We start from the raw sequence: 22984 nt of genomic DNA on the forward strand, positions 1-22984 counted from the left end.
GCATCTCCTGATCTGGATGATGAACCTCCATGAGGGCCTCATTAAAACAGCACTACAAGTCAGCTGATTTAAACCAGGTAATTAAGTTTTCTCTAGGCACTGATAAATGATAGTCCTCTTCCATCAAATCTTTGCACAAGTTCAGTGGCATTCCATCATCAAAGATTCTGCAAGAAAAATTGCCCAGATTAACCAGGAACTTGTAATGACCTCATCTGGAAAGGTTTTTTTGTCTTAGATGAAGCAATATGAATAAATAATAAATAAAGTTTTGCATTTCTATAGAGACTTTAAGTTGATTAAGCACTTTACAGCAATGACTTTTTTGGAGTCTGGTCTCTGATGTAAAGAAAGAAATAGCCATGCTGTGGTATTAATTGATCAAATTCCTGGATGTCAACATCTCTGAAGACCTTTGTTGACATAATCATGAAGAAATCTTGCTGCATTTCATGAGGAGTTTAAGGAGATATGGTATGTCACCAAAGACTCTTGTAAATTTTCACAGGTGTACTATGGAGAGTATTCTGACAGGTTGCATCGCTGTTTGATATGGAAGTTCCAAAGCGCAGAACAGGAACAAGCTGCAGAGAGTTTTGAACTCCGTCAGTGCCATCACTCCATTAAGGACATCTACAAGAGTCATCTCTGTTTGCTACATCAGGAAGGAGGTACAGGATCCTGAAGACAAACACCCAATGGTACAAAAACAGCTTCTTCCCCTCTGCCATCAGATTTCTGAATGAACAATGGCGCTGTAAAGGTATTGCACTAACCACTATGCCAACCAATATACTAATTATACAAGTTCTCCAACTCATTGCTTTTCTCATTAAAGTGAGGATTTCCTCTCACTGAATCAACATGGGATTCTTGTCTCTTGTAATTGGCTGTCCTTATTTTTTTATATCTTATTACCTTAACTTTCAAAGACAATCAAAGTGGAATGAAAACGGAAATTATGCATTTTATTTAAAGAGTCTTTTTTTGGGGGTGGTGGGTTTCAACATTATTGAAACATTACTTTAGTGAAATGTATCTTCAAAGGAATCACCTCTGTGGTTCAATATGGGCAAAATGACTGATGGATTATTTATGGCAATCCTGGAGAATTAATGCAAAGGCTGCTTCGTGATAGGGTCAGTCTTTTTGAAGTATTAGAATTCGTAAGCCTTGGAAAAAATAGATCAAATCAATGAAACATTGAAGAAGATTGGAAACATTTTCATTTTAACACTTGTGACAGAGAAGTCCTTTGAATGTGATTTAGTGCCCTGGGATGGCTAATTGTTTTGTTCATTTCAGGCATCCAAATCAGAATCAGAATTTCTTGTCATGAACAAGTCATGAACTTCAGTGTTTCATGACAGCATCAGAGTGCAAACATTCATATTATAACCATCTTATAACATTATAAAAATAAAATAATGTAACAATAAAAGTGCATGAAAAGGAAGGCTGTGTGTTGGATTCATTGATTATTCAGGAATCTGATGGGAGAGGGGAAGAAGCTGTCCTCGTGCTGCTGAGTGCTCGTCTTTAGGCTTCTGTACCTTTTCCCTGATGGTAGCAGAGTGGCCTTGGTGGTGGGGGTTGTTGAGAATAGAGGCTGCTTTTTTAGGACACCTCGATGGAGTGAAATGACACAGGGCGAGTTAACAACTCTCTGGAGTTTATTATTGATCTGAGAATTGGTGCCTCCATAACCAGGCAGTGAGGCAACCAGCCAGAATGCTCTCCATGGTACACCTGTAGAAGTTTATGAGAGTCTTCAATGACATACCAAACTTCCTCAGACACCTCACAAAGTACAGCCGCTGGTGACCTTCTTTGTGATCCCATCAATGCGGAGGCTTCAGGACAGATCCTCGAAGATGTTGACACCCAGGAATTTGAAGTTCTTGACCCTCTCCACTAATGAGCCCTTGATCATTCCACACAGCTAATGTAAACTCATCATCCTGACAACCACACAAGATTTGTTGAAGTTCCTGGAAAAGTTATTTCAATTTCTTGCAGAGTGCTTCTGCTTTTTCAGTGTTGCACATCAATGACTTGTTTCAGTTCCACGTGTTCTTACTTGTGATTACAATTGGACTGTTGCAGTTAATTGCCAGAATGCTCGATCCAACATGACTGGATGTGTCACAGCCTCATTAATATAATCTGACACACATTGCACCCTTTCCTGTACTCACCAAAATGTCTGACCAAGCTTGTGACAAGTGACAATGTTCACTGACTGGCAACTTGTGAAACACTGTTGGTTTGGCACAGGAGGTCTTCACCATTGAAGGTGCAGACAAATAATTTGTGCTACATTTGGACTCTCGGGAGAGATGATGGTGATGCTGGGGATTGCCTTCTTTTAGATGATCCTAAACTCCGTCTCTCTTTTGCATATTAGCACAACAGCACATTGACATTCCTATGGGATGTTGACAAAGCATTCATGCTCTTTGTGAGATCTTGCTGTGTGGAAAATGACACCCACATTTTTCTGAAGAACACTTCAAAACTATTCCCTGCATGTGGTATAAACCAGGAAGTCAGGAATGGGGAAGGACAAGATTGAATCCACTCCTCCTTGTGTGATGCATCTTCGTCCACCTCACCCCTTTACTTCTCACCCCTTTGTTTCTCTTGCCTTCTCTGTCTGTCTATGCGGCACCTACCAGTCAACTGCCTCTGTCCATCATCCTTCACCTCTCCCTGATTCACCAATCTCCAGTCCTGCCCCTCCTACCTATACTTATTATGTCAGTCCTCTCTCCTCAACATTCTCAGTCCTGATAAATGGTCCTGGCCTGCAAACTTGACAATTCTCTTTCTCTCCCACTGTTGCTGCTCAACCCGTTGTGCTCCTCCAGCAGATTGTGTGCTGCTCAGGATTGAACTCGATTAATGGGGGTGTGAGACAGCAGCTCTACCAGCTACCACATTATGCCACCCATTTCCTAGAAACTTTACTCTCCCAATTACAAATTACTCTAATCCAATCTTGCACCCACACCAACTTGACCTTTAGTTTCATCATAGATACTGGAATTTTTCATTAACTGCTCTTGTCCACGGAGTAACATCAGACGGGACTGATGATTATGTCTGCAATGCAAAAGATCAAATGATTTACACATTCCAATGTTCTGGTGTAAAGATGATGTCAATCAGGTTTACACAAAGTCTCTCAAAAGATGGGGTTCATTTGCTTTTACATTGCAGAGATCACAAACAAACTCAGGAAATTTTGTCTTTAGAAAAACTTCAGTAATGAATCACAATTAAAATGATCTGCTGGTTAGTCAAGATGTTCCTGTAGCAAATGTCTCAGGTTACCCACCTTGCACAGTTAATGTCTCACTCAAAGGCCAAGCTCCTCACAGGTGCTCTGATTTAAAATACATTTTTTATTTCATGCAGTGTGGAACACAAAGGGTTTGCAATGAAAGTGACTTTCAACTAGAACTGTCTATTGCAGCATAAATAAGGGCCTCTCTAGGCTGATTAAAAAGATAATACATGTCTGAACTTTATAATGATTTTAGTTTCTTGAAAAAAACTTGTTGCAGGCAAGATTCAAGGTCGACTTCCTCTTGACTCACCTGCATTTAATTTGTACAGCAATAATTTTGTTAATTAGAGAAGCAGATAGTCTCGCTATGTGACAGCAGTTGCACTGGGAACTGATTGTCACTCCTCTCTGTGAGTATGGACTTCTCAGGATTTGGACCTATGCCCAGCAGTCAGCCAACCTGTGATGATCCAGGTCCTCAATATCTTGCCTGCATCAACCTTCCTGCTTGATGACTGTGAAGAATGAATCAAGGGGAGAATTTTCCTTAAACTTCCTTCAAGGTCTGGTTACAGCGTGACACAATTGGCATGTGGTTGGAGGGAGTGTCGAGAATCTCAGAAGGCATTTGAACTGAGACTATCTAAATTATATCTCTTGACGGATCTCTGCAAGTTAGGTGAGTCAAAGGGTGCCAAGAAAAATGTGGAGGATTCCTATATCTTGTTGAAGAGAACACTTCCCACTCAGCGCACTCCCACCCCCCGCCCCAACAACCCAAAACGTAGTGCAGTGAGTCTGGTGCCAGTGGTATAGAGCAGTCATTCTGAATGAGAGCCCTATGCCCCCCTCTCCCCAGCTCCCCACCTGGGGCAACAGCACATTTAAGTTTTCTTTCCACCACATGTAACATAATTTTAATGTGTTTTTTTAATATAGTCAGTAGACGAAAAGTATGGAAGAAACCAAAACTTGACTGCATCACAGGGAAGGCGGTCCATAAACTTTGAGCAGAACCCCGGAAAGAGGGGAACAGCTGAAAAAAAGTTGAGAATGGCTGGGCCAGAGCAAGGAAAGAACTGCATTTTCCATGATCCTTTGTAGGACGTGGTAGAGAAAGATGATGTTCTCATAATGCCTCAGCACTTGCTTTCATGTGTTTATGTTCAACATAATTTCAAGTCATCAAGTATTTTTGTAACTCACTGGAAATTCTGAGACAGCCAGAAATGATCCTGCGTTTGTTATTGATTTCTGCTGGGAAATGGGGCTGTTGTTGGCGTGGTCACAATCTCTCGCCTTGTGGTCGGTCTGTCAACACTGATGCCCACAGCCACATCATTAGCTGATTCATTTCCTTGGCCCAGATGTCTAAAGCTCAAACATCATCCTTCTCCCACCCTTTAGAGCCTGAAGACCTAACTGCAAAGTTTCGGTGTAATGCAATGATTCTCAACCTTTTTCTTCCCACTCACATTCCACTGTAAGTACTCCCTATGCCATCTGTGCTCTGTGATTAGTAAGGGGTTGTTTAAGGTGGGATGTGAGTGGGAAGGGAAGGTTGAGAATCACTATTCTAGACCTAATGGTTTCTGAAATATTTTGCTTGAGAAAAATTGTCATTGGTCCATTCCCTTTGGAGTTATGAAACTGTGCACATAACGAGTCAATGAGATATGATTAAAACAGTGGTTTTCAACCTTTTTCTTTCCTCTCACATGTGGAATACTTAAAGTTGTATGTGAGGGGAAAGAAAAAGGCTGAGAACTATTGGAATGGAACTCATCCAATCACAGAATTAGTATCAGAAAGAAGCTCATTCAACCCAGGGTGGGCTCTTTGTAAAAGCAAAAATATAAAAATGCTGGAGGAACTCAACAGGTCCATAGGAGGTAAAGATATATCACTGATGTTTTGGGCCTTAGGCACTTCTGCATTTTTACTACTATCACAAACTCTGCATACTTTCATGTTTCTCTCTGTAAAAGCAAATCAAAGAACCCTTTACACCATTCCTCTGTGCTATGTCAGCTGACCTTCTTCGCAGAAGCTGTCCAATCACCCTTTAAACTGATGCTTTAATCTAGCCAGCAGACAGAGGTGTCATTATTGTCACAATGGAAAGCTCGGATTTGCATGCTATCGAGACTTTAACCAAAGGATTAGTTTCTCTTTCCCCTCTGTCTGCACCCTCAAATATCTACTATCAAATCATTTCCATATTTCCCTATTCAACAAGCTCAACTTTACTCCATCCATGGACTGAAGAACCCATTGCAGGGACCTTGTTACTAAACTGTTCCTTCTCCAGAGATAGAATATCCTTCCTAAAGTATGATGATCAGATTCGAAATCATTCACTCTCTGTTTGCAAAAGCCCAAAGGTCCCACTCCTGCTTCCAATACTTCCATTCTCATGTTCTTTTAATAGTGTGGTGAAGGATTGTAACAAACTGAGTTCAACAGGGACTATATTTATTCACTAGCTTCTCATTCCTGTGGGTTACTTTAAGAATTGGGGGGGGGGGGGGGGAAAGGAAATAGATTAGTAAATTGCGGATGGGGTTGGAGCAGTTGATTGACAGTTCCTGATGGAAATTTCCATGAAAAACATTGTTAGAAATTTGAATTTTCTCACCTGTCAGTTTTACATGATGGGAAATGCTTTTGTAAGAAACTTAAGCAAAATACACTGTGAAAAGGCATTCAAATTAATTAACCAAATTCAATCATGTTACAAAAATGTTCATCTTATTCAATTAGCTTCAAGTGTTTGAGATACGTTACAGCCGGCCATTTGCTTTAGTCATTTCTGATGATTTGATGATAAAAAGATAAATTCAGAATTGCATTTCCCTATTTAAAATTAGCCAATTAGTTTTAGTTTTCTACTATTATATTTGACTCTTTCCTTCATTAAATTCCAGTAACATTTTCTGTGTGGTAATGTACTTACAGGAAGTAGATCAAAATGCCAATTACTTATCGCAATGTTTAAAGCCACGGCACTATCATTCCTTAAATTGCAACGTAAATTAAAGTCATTGCTTGAGTTTTACAGCACTGATGCTGGGGGGTGGGTTGCAAACGACAAGGTTAATAGGGTTGATAAACTAATATTACAGTGCTTTGGAGCATGCAAGTGCACCAGGCACATTATAATCATGGAGAAAGGAGATTCTAAATTTACATTGTGTTTGTCACAACTTGCATTTCACAGCCAATGAAGCACTTTTGAAGGATGACTTCTGAAGTTATATACAAAATGAGCCGATTAATGTGCATGCAGCAAGATCCCATGATTAACGGATAATCGATTTTAATTGGGTGAAGTGAAGGGTAACTATTGATCAGGACAAGGGGTTAACTCCCATAATTTTGCTAGATTGTATGATGGAGCCTTTAAGAGAGCAGACTGTGTCTCAGATCAATGCTTCAATTGAAAGATGATACCTCTGAGAACCCAACTCTCCTTCATTTCCATAAAATAATGGCTCTTGTCCAGAATATATCACATTTATCAGGCTATCTGTTGACATAGACCCCACCAAAATAATAAGAAGTTTGGGATGCATTGTACTAGAGATATAAGATTTGCTGAATTTAGAAAGATCCAATATTTTAATCTTTTACACTGTGTTGTTCTCTAAATCTGTGTTTCAACTGGCCTCCCACCTCACAACACCTTCTGCTAACAAAGATCTGTTCATGATTTCACCAAAGCAGCCATGCAAACCCCTTAGATTGGTAAAGTTCCTCGTCAGCCTTCTCTTGGCCAGGGTCCCATCCCACATTGACACTTTCAGAATTTAAAGTGCAAATGTGTCTCTGGATTTGAAAATATGCACTTTTTTAGCTGTCTTTTTACATTGTGATAATTTAATTTATATTCAAGGTTTCAAGGTTCCTTTTATTGATATATAATGATAGATAAAAATGTAATATTTTAAATTTAAAGATAGAGCACTGTAATAGGCCCTTTCGGCCCATGAGCCCTTGCCGCCCAATTACACCGAATTGACCTACAACCTTCGGTACATTTCGCAAGGGAAGGGAAAACCCACGCAGACATGGGGAGAACGTAAAAAGTCCTTACAGACAAACCCCGATCCCGATAACTGGAGCTGTCACAGCATTTTTCTAACTGATATGCTAACTTCAATTTTTGTTGCTATGAGCATTTGTGGATTCACCTCCAGCAGGACTCCCACAGCATCTGCAGCCATAGAGACCATTGGCAAACTAAAGTCCAGATCCAAATCTCCAGTACAATCAGGAAGCCTTCGGCACCTGAGGCCCTTCAGAAGCCTCAGCACTGTCTCAAATCCCAGTTCTGATTCCTGGTTGCTATGAACCAGTCTCCAGCAGCTCGCAACCTGTATGGGCCCTTCCTCCGATGTGCCCCTTGCTGGTCTGCTACAGTGGTCCTTTTTCCTGTATGGTTACCTCCCATGCTGCTCCTTCTCAATGGGGAGTTATACAGTACCCTCTATAATGTTTGGGACAAAGACACTTTTTCTCTTTATTTGTCCTTGTGCTCCACAGTTTTTAATTTGCAATCAAAGAATTTACATTTAATTAAAGTGCACATTCCAACTTTTATTCATGGTTTGATTTGACCATAGAGAAATTACTGCACTTTTTGTTCATTGTCCCCTCATTTCAGGGCACTATAATGAATGGGATATTTGGCTTCACAAGCATTTGTGATAACTCACGTATGTTTAATTGCTTCATTGGTGCAAGAATAAGAGAACTTGGCTTGCTTCTAAGTTTCGATTACCTTTGGAGTCTATAGTTGTCATTTTTCTTTCTTTTTCAATTTTTAAAATTGTTTTTATATAATAATACATACAGAACAAAAGATTGATGCATAACACTGATATAGCTGTAAAAAAAATAAGAAAACTCGTTAACAGAATTTTTTAACCTTATGCAACATTATTAATTCAAGGATATATTGAAAAAAAAGAGAAAACAATTAGAAATTTGATTATATATAGTCCAACCCCCAAAGAATTCCAAAATTGCATAACAATATAAAGAAAAAGGGCACTACTACTAAAAATAAGAAGAAATGCAAATCCACAAGAATCACGTTGCATAATTATCATTCCCATTAAAGATTATGAAAATACAGATACACAATCCTTTATCCGGACTTCTAAAATCCAGAAAGCTCCAAAGTCCAGTAAGTGGGGAGAGAGGCACCCTGCACTTGGGGGAGGCAGCCGAGGGACTGGCACTTGGGGGAGGCAGCCAACGCGGCTAGGCAGCCGGCGCTTGTGGGAGGCGGCTGAGGGACCGGTGCTTGGGGGAGGCAGCTGTGCGGCCGGCGCTTGGGGGAGGCAGCCTGGCGGCTGAAGGACCAGAACTTGGGGGAGGTGACTGGGTGACTGGAAGGGGATGGGGGTGGATACAGCAGCACAATTCAGGTGGGCTTTCTGAAATTCGGAAAAATCCAAAATTCAGAACACACTATCACGCAAGGGTTCCAGATAAAGGATTGTGTACCTGTAAACCAAAAAAAAGCACCAAGGATTAGAAAAAATTTAATTTAAAACACTTATTGAACATCTTATTTTCTCCAAAGTTAAATGTGACATTATGCCATGTAACCATTGACTATAAGTGTGCAGGACAGCATCTTGCTACCTGATCAAAATTACTCGTCTTGCATTAAGAGAAGGAAAGGCAATGAGATGAAGACAATTCCACCACCTTCTTTGCACAAGGCTGTTAACAAATCCGGTGTTAAGATTGCAATAATAATTATTGATAAAGTACAGAAAACCTCTTCCCATTTTTGACTAGGGTCAGACAAGACCAGAACATTATGAATTAGTGAACCGTTCAAATTCTTACATCTGTAACCAAGAAAGCTAAAATTAGGATAAATATGAGCTAATTTAACTTTTGACATATAAGTTGTATACACAACTTTAAATTGTAAATGTTAGTGACAGGCACATAGCGAAGCTGTATTCATCAACAAAATGGAATTCCAAGAATCTTCATAAATTGAAATATGGAGGTCCAGCTCCCATGTCTTTTTAATTTTTTTCCAATGACATTAGTTTTGATTTCAACAAAGTTCTACATACAACAGATAACCTTTTCTGACATTGTTGAAGATTGTAAATTATTTCTATCAAATTCATAACAGGAGCTGGGAAAGGTTTGATCATTGAGAATGGAGGAAGTCCCTAATATGAAAATATCTTCAGAAATGAGAATTTGGTAAACTAAATTCTGAAAAAAGTTGCTCAAAGTTAGCAAGATCATTATCAAAAAATAAATCATAAAAACATTTATTCTAAACCATTCCTGAAAAGCAGAGCCAATAAAAGAAGGTTGAAAAAAATTGTTCGCTAGAATAGGACTTACTTGAAGTCTTGAGTTCAAAATGTTTTCTTATCTGAAACCAAACCCTAATTGTGTGTTTGACCACTGACTAATGGAAGTAAAAGCAGAATGGAGTTCATTGAGGAATTTCTGAGCAGCCAATGCTTCAAATTGCTCAGGAGTGTGATCCAAAGATGTGCCAGGATATTAAGGGAGGGGTGTAGCTTCCCTTGTGCAGCCTGGCCATAACTTCTTTATATTCAGCATGTTCTTTCACCTCTATGAGATAATCTTGAATGATTCTGATTTTCTGGTGATGATATGTTAACATGGTTCTTCAGTGAGATTCACATATTATTAAGTCTTTTACTTGGAAATAATGTAAACAGCGAGTTGCTGAACAAGAGCTCTGTCCAATTCAGGTAAAGTAGGTAGCAACATTTCACCAAACACTTCCCAAAGTAATTCTGCAAAAAAAATTGATAAAGTTGGCCATATTCCATTTCCTCTTTCAGACCAAGAATTTTCAAGTTGTTTCATCTGCTTTTTGCTTCTAAGTCAGCCTTCTACTTCAGTAGGTAGTCATTTGATTTGCTTAATCAAATATTAATCATTTGTTTATCATCCAGCTGAGATTCTGAACATTTCACAGCCTGTTCAAGAGATTTAATTCGTTCTTCATGGTCTTCAGTTACCTTGTGATCTTCATCCAACTTTGCTTTTAACAGTGGTTTTGATATTTTTAACATCATTCTTCAGTTCCTTAATGTATTCCATCAAAGTAGTCATTGAATCCCCAAGCAAAGGATTTTCCTTCTCTTTCCTCCCAGCCTTAGCACTTCTTGTCAAAGTCATCATTAAACAATTGCAATAATTAGCAGGAAAATATCAGAAGAAAAAAAATCTTTTGAAATAAGGATATAGGAAGTGGAAGGTAATTAAGAAATTAGGACAACTGCAGTTCGCTGTTACTGCATCGGTTGCCTGCAGGAAGTCTGCCATTTTTTAACAGGAGGAAGAGAGTTTAAAAAAAAAATGGACATACAGCATGGTAACAGGCCATTTTGGCCCATCAGCCCATGCCATCCAATTACACCCAAATAACCTACAACCCCCAGTAGGTTTTGAAGGGTGGGAGGAAACTGGAGCACCCGGAGGAGACCCAAGCAGACAAGTACAAATTCCTTACAGACAGCATGGGATTCGAAGCCCAGTCCCGGTCACTGGCGCTGTAACAGCATGTGCTAACTGCTACGCCAACCTTGCTGCCGAGTTGTGACAATGAAAGTCAAATAAGCCATTATGAGAATGAAAATCAAGAATAAAACAATAAAGGATATCACCCAAGCCTCAGATTCACCAAGATCAACAGTTTGGAAAATAATTAAGAAGAAAGAGAATACTGGTGAGTTCAGAAAAATCACAAAGGGACGGGTATCCCAGAAAACCTCCCCTGCTGATGACAGAAGAATTCCCATCATAATTAATAAAAATCCCCAAATGTATGTCCGACAGATCAGAAACACTCATCAGGAAGCAAGTGTGGATGTGTCAATCACTTCTGTCCGCAGACTTCATGAACAGAAATACAGAGGCTACAATGCAAGATGAAAACCATTAGTTAGCCACAGAACAAATGGCCAAATTAGAGTTTGCCAAGTATTTAAAAGAGCCTCCAGAATTCTTATAAAAAGGTCTTGCGGACTGATGAGACCAAGATTAGCCTATATCAGAGAGATGGCGAGATCCAAAGCGAACCAATTTTGTCATGGTTTGCAACTTGCAGTGTAGCCTCTGGTATTTCTGTTCATGAATTCTTCTGTGGACAGTAGTCATCAACACGTCCACACCTGCCTCCTGAAGAATGTATCTGATTTGGTAAACATATGTTTGGGGATTTTTCTTCATTACGATGAGAATTCTTCTGTCATCAACAGTGGGGTTCTTCTTTGGAATACCAGTCCCTTTCTGATGGCTGAACTCACCAGTACGCTTTTTCTTCTTAATGATGTTTCAAACTGTTGATTTTGATAATCCTAAGTTTTGCACGATGTCTCTGACCATTTATTCTTAATTTTCAGTGTCATAATGGCTGCTTTAACTTTTGTTGGCACAGCTCTGGCCCTCATGTTAAAGAATGGAAACTACAGGCTGCAAAAGTGATCAAAAGCTTAGATGCAAGCCTAGCTCTCTTATTGCAGCACCAATGAAATGGCACAGTTGGCAGAGCAGTTAGTCCAATGTTGTTGAGCACCAGGGATTGGGACCACAGTTCCAATAAGGAGTTTGAACATTTTCCCTGTGTCTATGTGGATATTCCCTGGGGGCTCCAGTTTCCTCCCACCATTCGAAAGATACCAGGGGTTGTAGGTTAATTGGATGTAATTGTGCAGCATGGGCTCGTGGGCCAAAATGGCCTGTTAGCATTAAAAATGTAAACGTACCTGAATACTCATAAAATCCAGTGAAGCCAAATGTTCCAAACATATGTTGCCCTGAAATGAGGGGACTATTTATAAAAAGTGCTGTAATTTTAACATGGTCAAACAAAAAACAAATGAATAAAATCTGGAATGTGGAGTTTAATTATGTGAATTGCACAGGGGCAATAGAGAAGTGTCTTTGTCCCAAACAATATGGAGGGCTCTGTATACACTATAATAATATAACTAGAATAGTGTAAAATATACTATTATAGTTGTTGTATTTTAGGCCATAAGACCATAAGACATAGGAGGAGAAATAGACAATTCAGCCCATAGGGCCTGCCCTGTCATTCAATCATGAGTGGATCCATTTGTTTTTCTGTGAACCCACCAAACCTGATTTGATCACATGTAACAAACACCAATACCCCTGCAAAAGGTAGTCCATACAGTTCAGAACATCCAGGTAAACCCCTCCCCACCACTGAGAACATCTACAGGGAATGTTGCCTTCAGAGAGCAGCAGCAATCATCAAGATTCCACATCATCAACCATACGCTCAATTCTCACTACTTCTATCAGGAAAGAGGTGTAGGTGCCACAAGACTCACACCACCAGGTTCAAGAACAGCTGCTGCCCCTCCACCATCAGACTCCTCAACAACAAACTCAATCATAGACTCATTTAAAGGCTCTTAGTTTTGCACTTTATTGATTTGCTTTCTCTCTGTATTGTCCAGTCGGCTTATTTACATCTCTTTCTTTATTTACATGTATACGCATCTTGTTGAGTACAGTTTGTTGCACAACCTCACCTGCAGGAAAAGAATCTCAGGGATGTGTACCTTGATAATAAATCTGAACTTTGTACTTTGAAAGAAAATAGTAGGAGAAATTATGTGTTTTTTAAGTGTTTGGAATGAACCCCACAATCATTCTATCATACTGCCCTTGCTTGGTACAATTTTATTTATTAATCTTTCTTTTCATTGTAACCCTATATTTTGTAATATGTGCTTTTTCCATACATAACCTGTTAGGCTGCTCACTGAAGAATCTTTCTCACTGTACCAGGAAAAAACAAGGAGCCTGCACATTCTGTAGAATTAAAACAAAGCACAAATGAGCTGGAGCAACTCAACCGGTCACACTGTACTCATATAAAGCAACAAGCAGTTGACGTTTGGCTCTGAGCCCTTCTTCAAGAATCAACCACCACAGTTGGGTATTGTGAAAAATAAACCTAAACTTAGGAGCAGATGCAGGTACACGTGTATTGTGCAACGGCAAAAATTTGTGGGGTGTAGGGAGAAGCTGGGGACGAGGAGCAGAAGGATTCCATTGATGTAGAAACAGTACAGATGATCAATGGACTTGTGGACAGCAATGTCTCTCAGAATCTGTGACCTCAGAAAATAAAGCCAGAATTAGAAGTGTTCATGTAAATCAATTAATTCCTACTGTGGATTTATTTAAGCCACTGTCTTGACACTCCTGTGTGGAAGAAGGTGAAGGAAGTTATAGTTTTGAGGATGACAAGCAAGTTAAAGAGTAAAGCAGTGCAGGAAAAATAGAGCACATGGCAGATGTAAAGTTGTCCTCATGGGTGAGAACCATGCTCACTGCAGAATGGTCGAAGGAAATGCAGAAGATGCAAAGAGAAAACAAGGGAATAGGCTGCATAAATCCTCGTGTCCACCCAGAATAACATTCATAGACAAGTAACGATGAAAATAATTGTAAGAGAAGAAGTGCAACTCCAGCAGGCCAGGTTCAATCTTGACCTCCCCAGGACTGTCTGTGAGGAGTTGGCACGTTCACCCTCTGGCAATACGGGTTTCCGCAGATCTCGTGGTTTCCTCCCACAGCCTAAAGATGTGCTGGCTGGAAGGCCAATTGGCTGCTGTAACCTGCCTCGAGTGGGTGAGCGAGTGATATAATCAGGCAGAGGTGACTTTTTTGGAAAATGAGGGGAATTTTTTAATGGGATTAGTATAAACTTGGAACTCTGGAGTTCCTGTTGTTTACAATTTACCATTACCGGTCCATGGCCAGTGTAATCTTTATCTGTTCAACCTGAGGGGACTACAATCCCACACCAAGACATTAGAGTAACTCATTCGAGATCTACTCTTCACCACCAAGGCTGCCATTGTTGCCTATACAGGTAGACCCCAATTTACAACCTATGCAATTTTACAACCATCTGCGCATATGATCAATTTTTTAAAATATATCTAAAAATAGGTATAAAATTTACGCAATTTATGTTGTATTTGACAAACTATAACAGGGAATGTAAGAACCAAAATATGTGTACTTACCTTGTTAGTCAATGTTCTGGGGTCCCGGGGCTAGACACAGCCATCTTGGTTCCTGTGCAAATGTGCGAGTCTTTGGTACAGAGGCAGCCTTGCAGCATATAACATCCTGCTTTGCAAAGGCTGACGAGTTCTTTGGACTGAAAGTCTGCTTGAAGAAGGCAGAAGTTCTCCATCAGCCCACACCTCAGGAAGAGTAATAATACCTTCTCACCATTACGATCAGCGAGACTGAGCTGAAGACAGTCCACTAGATCAGCTACCTGGGATGCACCATCTTGTCAGATGCCAAGATCAATAAAGAGGTTGACAACAGACTGGCAAAGGCAAACAGTGCATTTGGCAAGCTGTAAAAAAGAGTCTGGAATGACAGCATCTGAAGAAAGGCACAAAGGTCAGTGTGTACAGAACCCTTGTACTGATCACCCTCCTGTATGTCTCTGGATCGTGGATCATCTAACATCACCTCCTATAACTCCTTGAGTGCTTCCACCAGCACTATCTCTGCACCATCCTCAACATCCACTGGAGTGACCTCATCACCAACACTGAAGTCCTCAAACAGGTGGAGGTTACCATCATCAAGACCATGCTTCTGAAAACAAGGTACGCCGGGCAGGATATGTCTCTCGGATAGACTATCATTGCCTGCACAAGATTGTGCTGTATGGTGAACTCTCCAATGGCCACTGTAACAGAATGGTTCCAAAAAGAAGTACATGGACCCTCTGAAGACCCTTGGTGCCTGTCACATTGACCATTGCCAGTGGTCTGCTCTAGCCTCCGATCACGTGGCCTGGTGACACACAATTCACCAGTCTGTCTCCTCCTTTGAGAATGTTTGCAGAGCAAAAGGAGATGGAGGAAGAACCGTGACACAGCAGCACCAAACCCAAAACAGAATTTCCCTTGCAGCCGCTGTGGTCTGGCATGTCAGTCCCGCATTGGCCTCGTCAGCCACCAGCGATGTGGATAGCCCCCTTCCTAAATCTTTGTTCACAAAGTTAAGCCATGATAAAATATGCTGTTTGACCTGCTGAGCTTCCACAAAATTGATAAGCATGGCCCACAGGAAAAAAAGTCTCAGGGTTGTATGAGATGTGATGTATGTACTCTTATAATAAATCTAACCTTGAACTTGGTGCTTCTTGGTCAGCATGGATTGAATGGGCCAAAGGGCCTGTTTCCCGGCTGGGTGATCGAATGACTCTGAAAAGCAATGTCACAACTGAGGCACTTTGAACTGGTGTTCACCAGGAAGGAGAGGCTCAGCAAATACAGTAAAACCCTGTTATCTGGAATTCAAGCAACCAATAACCTCAAGCAACTGGCAAAAAAAATGAGGAAAATAAATAAGTAAATAAAGATTAAAATAAATAAGAATAAATAAAAATGTAAATAAAAGTTAACATTGTAAAAGTAAATAATTTTCTGAAGTAACACGTAAACCTTTGGTGAAGATGGGAGCAAATATTCAGCCAGCGGGGTGCCTTTGTCACGGTTTGCTCATAGCAGCTGTTTGAATAAAGTTGTGCTTGAATAAAATGGCAAGGATGAAGATGGTGGTTGATGCTGCTCTTTGTTGAGATGACCCTCTTAAAGTGTTTCCTTAGCCCGACTTAGTAAGAGTCTTTATCTTTATCAGTATATTATCAAATGAATTCCCCACACCGTATCCAAGGACATTAATGGACTTTAGATGCAAACCTGGGGTGGGGTGGGGGGTTAGTTGTATATAATGTTACTGTTCATCTTTCAGGCAGCTCCATTTCAAAGAATGTGACTGAAAATAAAGTAAAATTCTTTAAGGTTTGTGTATTCATTGCTTCTACCAATGATTTCTCTATTAAACTGTGAATATTGCTGTTTTAAGGACACACAACACTGGACACATGATGAGCTTGGTATGGAAAGTCACTGGAAAACAACAATGATTTAGCACCACCTTTGAAGAGGATTCAGTTGGTCCCTTCGATCCTCACTGCCAGAGATGAAGAGCTTGCTGGGAGCTGCTGGCAATTGACTACTCACCCAGATGGTAGTGAAGCTGAACAATTAACCTGGGTCTCTGAACACAACTCATTCTGATGCCAAGCAATCGGCAATTCAAAGACAGCTTTGAAGTTCTGCAATGAAAAAATGCTGGCCAGCCAAATTAGACAGAAAATCCTCCACCCAGAACTGCAATTTCTTTGGATGACTAGTTTATATATTCATGACCCAAACCTCATTTGAAAAAAGGTTAAGAATACATTTTCAGTTTTGTTCCAAAGACAATCCTCGCTGGAACATTTTGTGGCTTCTGGTGTAACTTTGTTTATGGGGCCCACACAAACTCTACACTTGAAACCCACTGATCTGTGCGAGCTTGGCTGCTGCCATTGTGAATTTTCCAAGATAACAGTAGCCTCATTCTGTTATCCAAACAAACTTCAGATTTATTGTCAGAGTACATACATGACATCACATACAACCATGAGATTCTTTTCCCTGTGGGCCGGGCAAAATCTCGACTTATCGCTAGTGCAAAAACTGTACCAAGAGATGATACGTATGGGGAAGAGAGAAATATAAACAAAGAAAGAAGTGCAAATAAACTGACTGAGAAACACAGAAAATAAATAAATATTCAATAATAAATAATGTGCAAAGTAAAAGTCCTTAAATGAGTCACTGATTGCTTCTGTTGTTGAGGAGTCTGTTGGTGGAGGGGTAGCAATGGACACTGAACCGAGTGGTCCAAGTCTTGTCACAGCTCTACCTCTTTCCTGTAATCATTAATGAGAACAGAGTTGGAAGGTGAATATTTAAAAGGAAAGGTAGTCGATGTCTATACAGCCTGCAGGAATTCCTCAGCTCACAGTATGTCTCTTATTTTCAAGCACAAACACCATCAGGCTGTGAACAATCAAATGGACCTTTTTGCAAATGAACATGGAGGTACCCATTCTATCCCTGAAAAAAGAAAATACAGAAAATACTCAGGTGGAAAAAAGAAACAGAATTAATGTTTCAGGTCATCTCTCCATGGACATGAGGAAAAGAGTGAGGAATTACAGCTGTACAAAACACCTTTGGAGCATTGTGTACCATTCTGGTCATCACACTACAGGAAGGATGTGGCAGCAATTGAGAGAGTGCAGAAGAGATTCGCAAGTTTTCTGACTGAAATGGAGGGCACTTTTTATATGATTGGATAGGATGGATTTATTCTCATCTCAAGTGTAAGGTTTATAGATGTATGAGGAGCTATGATAGGGTGATTATTCAGAGTCTTTTCCCAGGGTAATGAAGTCCAAAATTAACTTCTTAGTTAAGGTGAAAGGGGAGGGTTATAAAGGAGATCTAAGGGGCAGGTTTTTCCACAAAAGAGGGTGGTGTTTGATATGGAATGATCACTGAGAAGTGGTAAAGGCAGAAACAATGATGAGGTCTAAATGGTATTTAATAGGAACAGAGTAGAGGGATGCTAGCTAATGCAGATATTTGGGATTAACTGTATCAAATTAGCTTGAAAGACATGGCTCTGTTCTCTATAACTCTTTGACTCTATGCTTATGAGTTTATGAGTCTTGACCCACTGGGTCAAAAAATCTATAGCACAGAAAAAGGCCCTTCTCCCATCACATCCATGCTGATTCTTTGCCCATCTACCATAATTGCATTTCCCTGCATAAGATCTCTGACACAAACCATGTCCTTTCAAGTGGATGAGCAAACATCTCTTAACCATAGTGACTGGCAGTGTCTTATAGGTATCAGTCACTATGCTAAAACCTTCCCCTCGAGTTTTAAACATTTGCTGCTTTGTTTTGACATCCCTACTAAAGGAAAGAGATTGTGACTAACTACCATATTCATGCCTCTTATCATTTTCTATACTTCTATTGGGTCAGCCTCTGCTTCAGGGAGAACAAGTTCAGCCTATCCAATCATTCCCAATGATAAAACCCTCCATCGTGGCAAATCTCCTTGGCAGTCTCTCCAACTTAATAATTTCCTTTCTATATAAAATAATGTCCCAACTCATTCTATCGTATTATGTTAACATACTCTGTGCTCAGACCTATGAAGGCAAGCATGCCATATCCATTCTTTATCACCCCATCTACCTACGTGTCCACCTTCAGGGAAATATAGTCTTGGACCTCAAGGTTTCTATGGGTCAGCAGGAATTTAAATTAAAGTTTAGGGTACTGGACATACTTGCCAAAATACCAAACTTACAAGCTGTAGATTTTGACCACTCACTATGGAGCTACCAAGATTGACGACAAGAATTCAATGTTTATTTTTCAATGGTAAGTGTTTGGTAGGATTAACTGGGAGAGCAGCACGTGCCACAAGTTTACTTTCAGAATAGGGAAAATGTCAAGGAGTGAACTTTTGTAAGGATTAAAAACTTGGTGGCTGCTTTCCAAGCTTTCTCAACTTAATTGTACAATTACAGTTACAGTTTTAAAATGGCAACAGTTAGAAAGGCACAAGGCAGCAGCTAGAGGTGACCCGAGGAGCGGCAGCAGCCAGGATTAAATAAATATGAAATGCAAGCTCATTGACAATTAAGAATAACTTTGTAATATTACACTCTTCTCTCCTAAAAAAAAGGAAAACACTAGTAATATCAAATAACACTTTACGGGACTACTCCCATCCATATTGATTGGGAGGTTTTGGTACATGAGCGGATTTCCTTATTACTTGTGGAGCTACTGTTTCATTTTCCTCCACGTCATGGCAGGTCATATCTTCCAACTCCTCCAGTATTGGTACCACCAGATTTCTTTTATCTTGTTCCACAGTAGGAGATGTGGGGATTGCCTGGGCTTCTGAACAAGGTGTCAAATCATAAAGATTCGCATTCATCCGGGTATCTGATGTTTCCATATGTTAATGGTTTCAACTTGATCTACAAGTAGTTTGCTCTTGTAACTCCTCACAAACCAGGGTCCAGGGGTAATTAGACAGGAGGGCAGTGAATTTCTATGGAATGAGCAGCATTGGAATGCTAAAAAAACATTCATGGGGTGTAGCATTTGTTGCTGTACACAACAGAGTGATTTTGGGAGTGCAGTACCTCAGGAAGCACCAGTTCCCAATACTTCTCGGGCAGGTTAAGGCCCAAACGGACTATCTTCCATACGATGCCGTTGAACCTCTCTACCTGTTTATTCGTGAATGGGTGGTCTATGGTAGTGTGACTTGTGGCAAACCCATTCTGGGAGAGATAACCTTTCAGATCCTTAGACCCGAAGGTGATGCCTCAATCAGAGTGTATGTAATTTGGCATTCGGCATCGGCTAAATAGCAGATAAGACATCTGATCACTGTTGTAGTATGCATATTGGGACATGGAAAGGCAGAGGGGAAATGTGATTATTCATCAACTACTGTAAGTAGATATGGGTTATGTGAAGCTGTAGGCAAGAGTCCTTGAATAATAAGCCGTTCCACAGGTTTTGTTGCTTTGATAAGAGTTCCTCCTGGTAGGTGGTAGAACTGAGGATTTAGTTCAGCACAGTCCCTGGATGACACATGTCTTCTTGACATCTTCTGTAGAAAAGGGGAGATGCTTTCCTCTTACAAAAGGCAGCAGCCAAGTTATTCCTGGATGACAAAGTCCATTGTGAATGTCAGAGAGTGTGGAGGTAGTAAAGGCTGAACAAGTGTACACCTGACTAAATGTGTCAGGGACCACATTCTCTTTCCCAGGATGGTACTTTATTGTGCAACTAAATGCTGCAAGTTCCAGCGCCCATTCTTGAATCTGCAATCTATCTTTGAATGGCTTTTACTGTCAAACATAAAGGCCACTGACCTCTGATCAGTAACCAAGCTAAAGTGGCATTGTGCCAGGTAGAGGTTCCATTTGTCCACTGCCTCAATGATGCAGTTGCCTCTTTCTCTACAATGTAGTAGTGTAATACATTTCCTTGTAGCATCTTTGATATGAATACAACAGGTGGTCCTCCTTGATAAAGGACAGCAGAAATAGCCACATCAAATGCATCACACTCTTCTTCAAAGGTAAGTTTTCATCCACCGAGTGCAGGGTGGCTTCCTCCAACTTCCTCTTTAGTAAGTTAGAGGTGTTCAGGGTCTTTTCCTCCATTGGAAATTTTTCTGTATTTACCATCGGTTGAACTTTGTTAGAAGACCCATGAATCCATTTGGCTTTAATGAGCAAACATCCCGAGGGCCCTTTCTAAGGATCGCAAATTTTCTGGTGTAGGAAGCTCTTGTCGTGGGCGAAGTCTCTCAGGATCTGCCTTAACGATCCCGTTCCCCACACAGTATCCAAGGACATTTATGGACTTCACAGACTCCACAGTCTTTGAATCATCAAGAGTTTGGTGCCTCTGACTGATGGCCTTTAGGAATTTCTTTACATTTTGATCATGTCCCTTTTGTGTTTGTCCAGCAATAGTGATATTATCAAGGTAAGGGAAAGCACCTTGCATTTTTTTTCTCTAATTAACTTGTCCATAGCTTGCTGGAAGGTGGCTACCCCATTTGTGACTCCAAATGTAATCTTACAAAATTGTCCATTGGCTTCAAAAGCCGTGTACTTCTTAACTGACTCCTTCAGTGACACTTGGTGATAGGCACTTTTCAGGTCAAAGGCAGAGAACACACTATATTTTGCAAGTTCGTTCAACATTATGTCAATCTTTGGCAAGGGGTAAGCATTCAATTCCATGTATTGATTGTGAATAATCCACAGACATTTGCTTCTTGTGTCGGTGGGTAGGATCCTTCACCACTACCACCTGGGCTTGCCATGGTGATATGCGGGTCTCAATTATGCCTTCTGAAAGTAATTGGTGAATTTCCTCTGCAATGAAGACCTGATCATCTTTGCTAAAGCATCTTGATTTGGTAGCAATTGGTTTAGAGCTTGGTGATAAGTTTGGAAAAAAGGATGGCTCTTCTGTTTTTGCTGCTGTCAGTGTACAGTCATGATCAGCACCATTCCCAGTCAGCTCAGACAAAAGTCCTTCGTATTCAAATTTCACACTCACTCAAATGCTGACACTGGAAATCCTGGCCAAGTATTAAGTCAGAACATACATCCTTCAATAGACCAAGTTGTGTGGCAGCGTATGACTGGTTATTAAGACTAAGAGTTAGATCACAACAATATATCCTCGGGAATTAATATTTTCTAAGCCATATTAATGTCTTTACTGGATGGGTGAACCATTAGTTTTAGTTCCTGCATGACTTTCTTGCTAATGTAACTGTCAGTGCTGCACAAGTCCAACAGAGCACTTACCTTTTACCATTCACAGACACAAAGGTCTCAGCTTGTGGTAAATGTAGCCACTACCTGAGAATTGACCATTGTTGCCACTGAGCTTGGATTTGTACACCCGGGAATAATGTCCCTTCTTGGCACATTTATTGCAAGTAGCCTCATGTGCTGGACAATTTATCCCGCGAATGGTAAGAGATACTACAAAAGAAACATTTCATTATTTTTAAAAATTTTAAAATATTACAAAAAGAGAAAATACAAAGATACAAAAATACACATACAAAGAAGAAAAAATAGAAAAAGGACAAAATATAAAAACGGAAATAGTGATGATATTCCCCCCCCACCTCCCTTCCACCCCCCACCCTCCCTCCATCATCTAGACTGTCCTAACTCTCTCTCCCACCCCTCAGAACCTTACAAAAAATTATACATTTAAAATCAAATAATCAGTGTGCCAACCCTTTACATAACTTTCACTTAAAGTCAATTGCTATACAATCCAAATATAAACCCCACATTTTAACAAATTTTTCCAAATATAAACAAGATTGCAGTTCGTTATGCCGTCTTTGTATATTCAATTCCACATCATCTTTCCAAGTTATCGCTGTACATTTTCTTGCAACCGCAAAAATGCCAAATGTGACTTATCAGCCAGTCCCAAAATAACAGCATTCATATAACCCAGTAAACACATCATTGGATTCATTTGCAAATCAACTGTAAATAAATCTCTTTAAAATTTTATAACCTTTTCCCAAAAAGGTTTAACTTTCTTACATGTCCATACACAATGCATAAAATTGCCTCTCTTTTCTCCACATCTAAAACATGAATCTATTAAACTAAATCCATATTTTTTTAGATTCTCCGGAGTCAAATATAATTGATGAATAAAATTATAATTAACCATACTATATCTTACACTAATTAATTTTGTAATACTATCGATACACATATTTGACCATTCCTCCCAAGACAATTCGATATCTAAATCTTTGTCCCACTTCTCTTTTCCCTTGTATAACTTTATTCATTTTTTGCCTTGTATAACTTTATTCATTTTTTCTTGCAGCAAAAAGAAACATTTCCATTTTGTATTATTAGTGACAGCCACAGCTGGTTCCTCAAGAGGAATTGGAAGGTTATCATAGAGCCCTGCTAAAGAATCTTCACACACCTGTGATACCTGTGATGGTTCATGGCTCACTACTGCAGGTAAAAGGCCTGCCGGGGTAGCATACGCATCATTATTGCGATGAGCGATAATGCAGTGGCTTGGTTATGAGCAGTCTGTAAGTTCAGTGTTTTTTTTTTCTAAAAGATGCTGGCGTATTG

The sequence above is a fragment of the Narcine bancroftii genome, chromosome 8 (genome assembly GCF_036971445.1).
Source record: "Narcine bancroftii isolate sNarBan1 chromosome 8, sNarBan1.hap1, whole genome shotgun sequence".
In the NCBI taxonomy this organism is placed as follows: Eukaryota; Metazoa; Chordata; class Chondrichthyes; order Torpediniformes; family Narcinidae; genus Narcine; species Narcine bancroftii.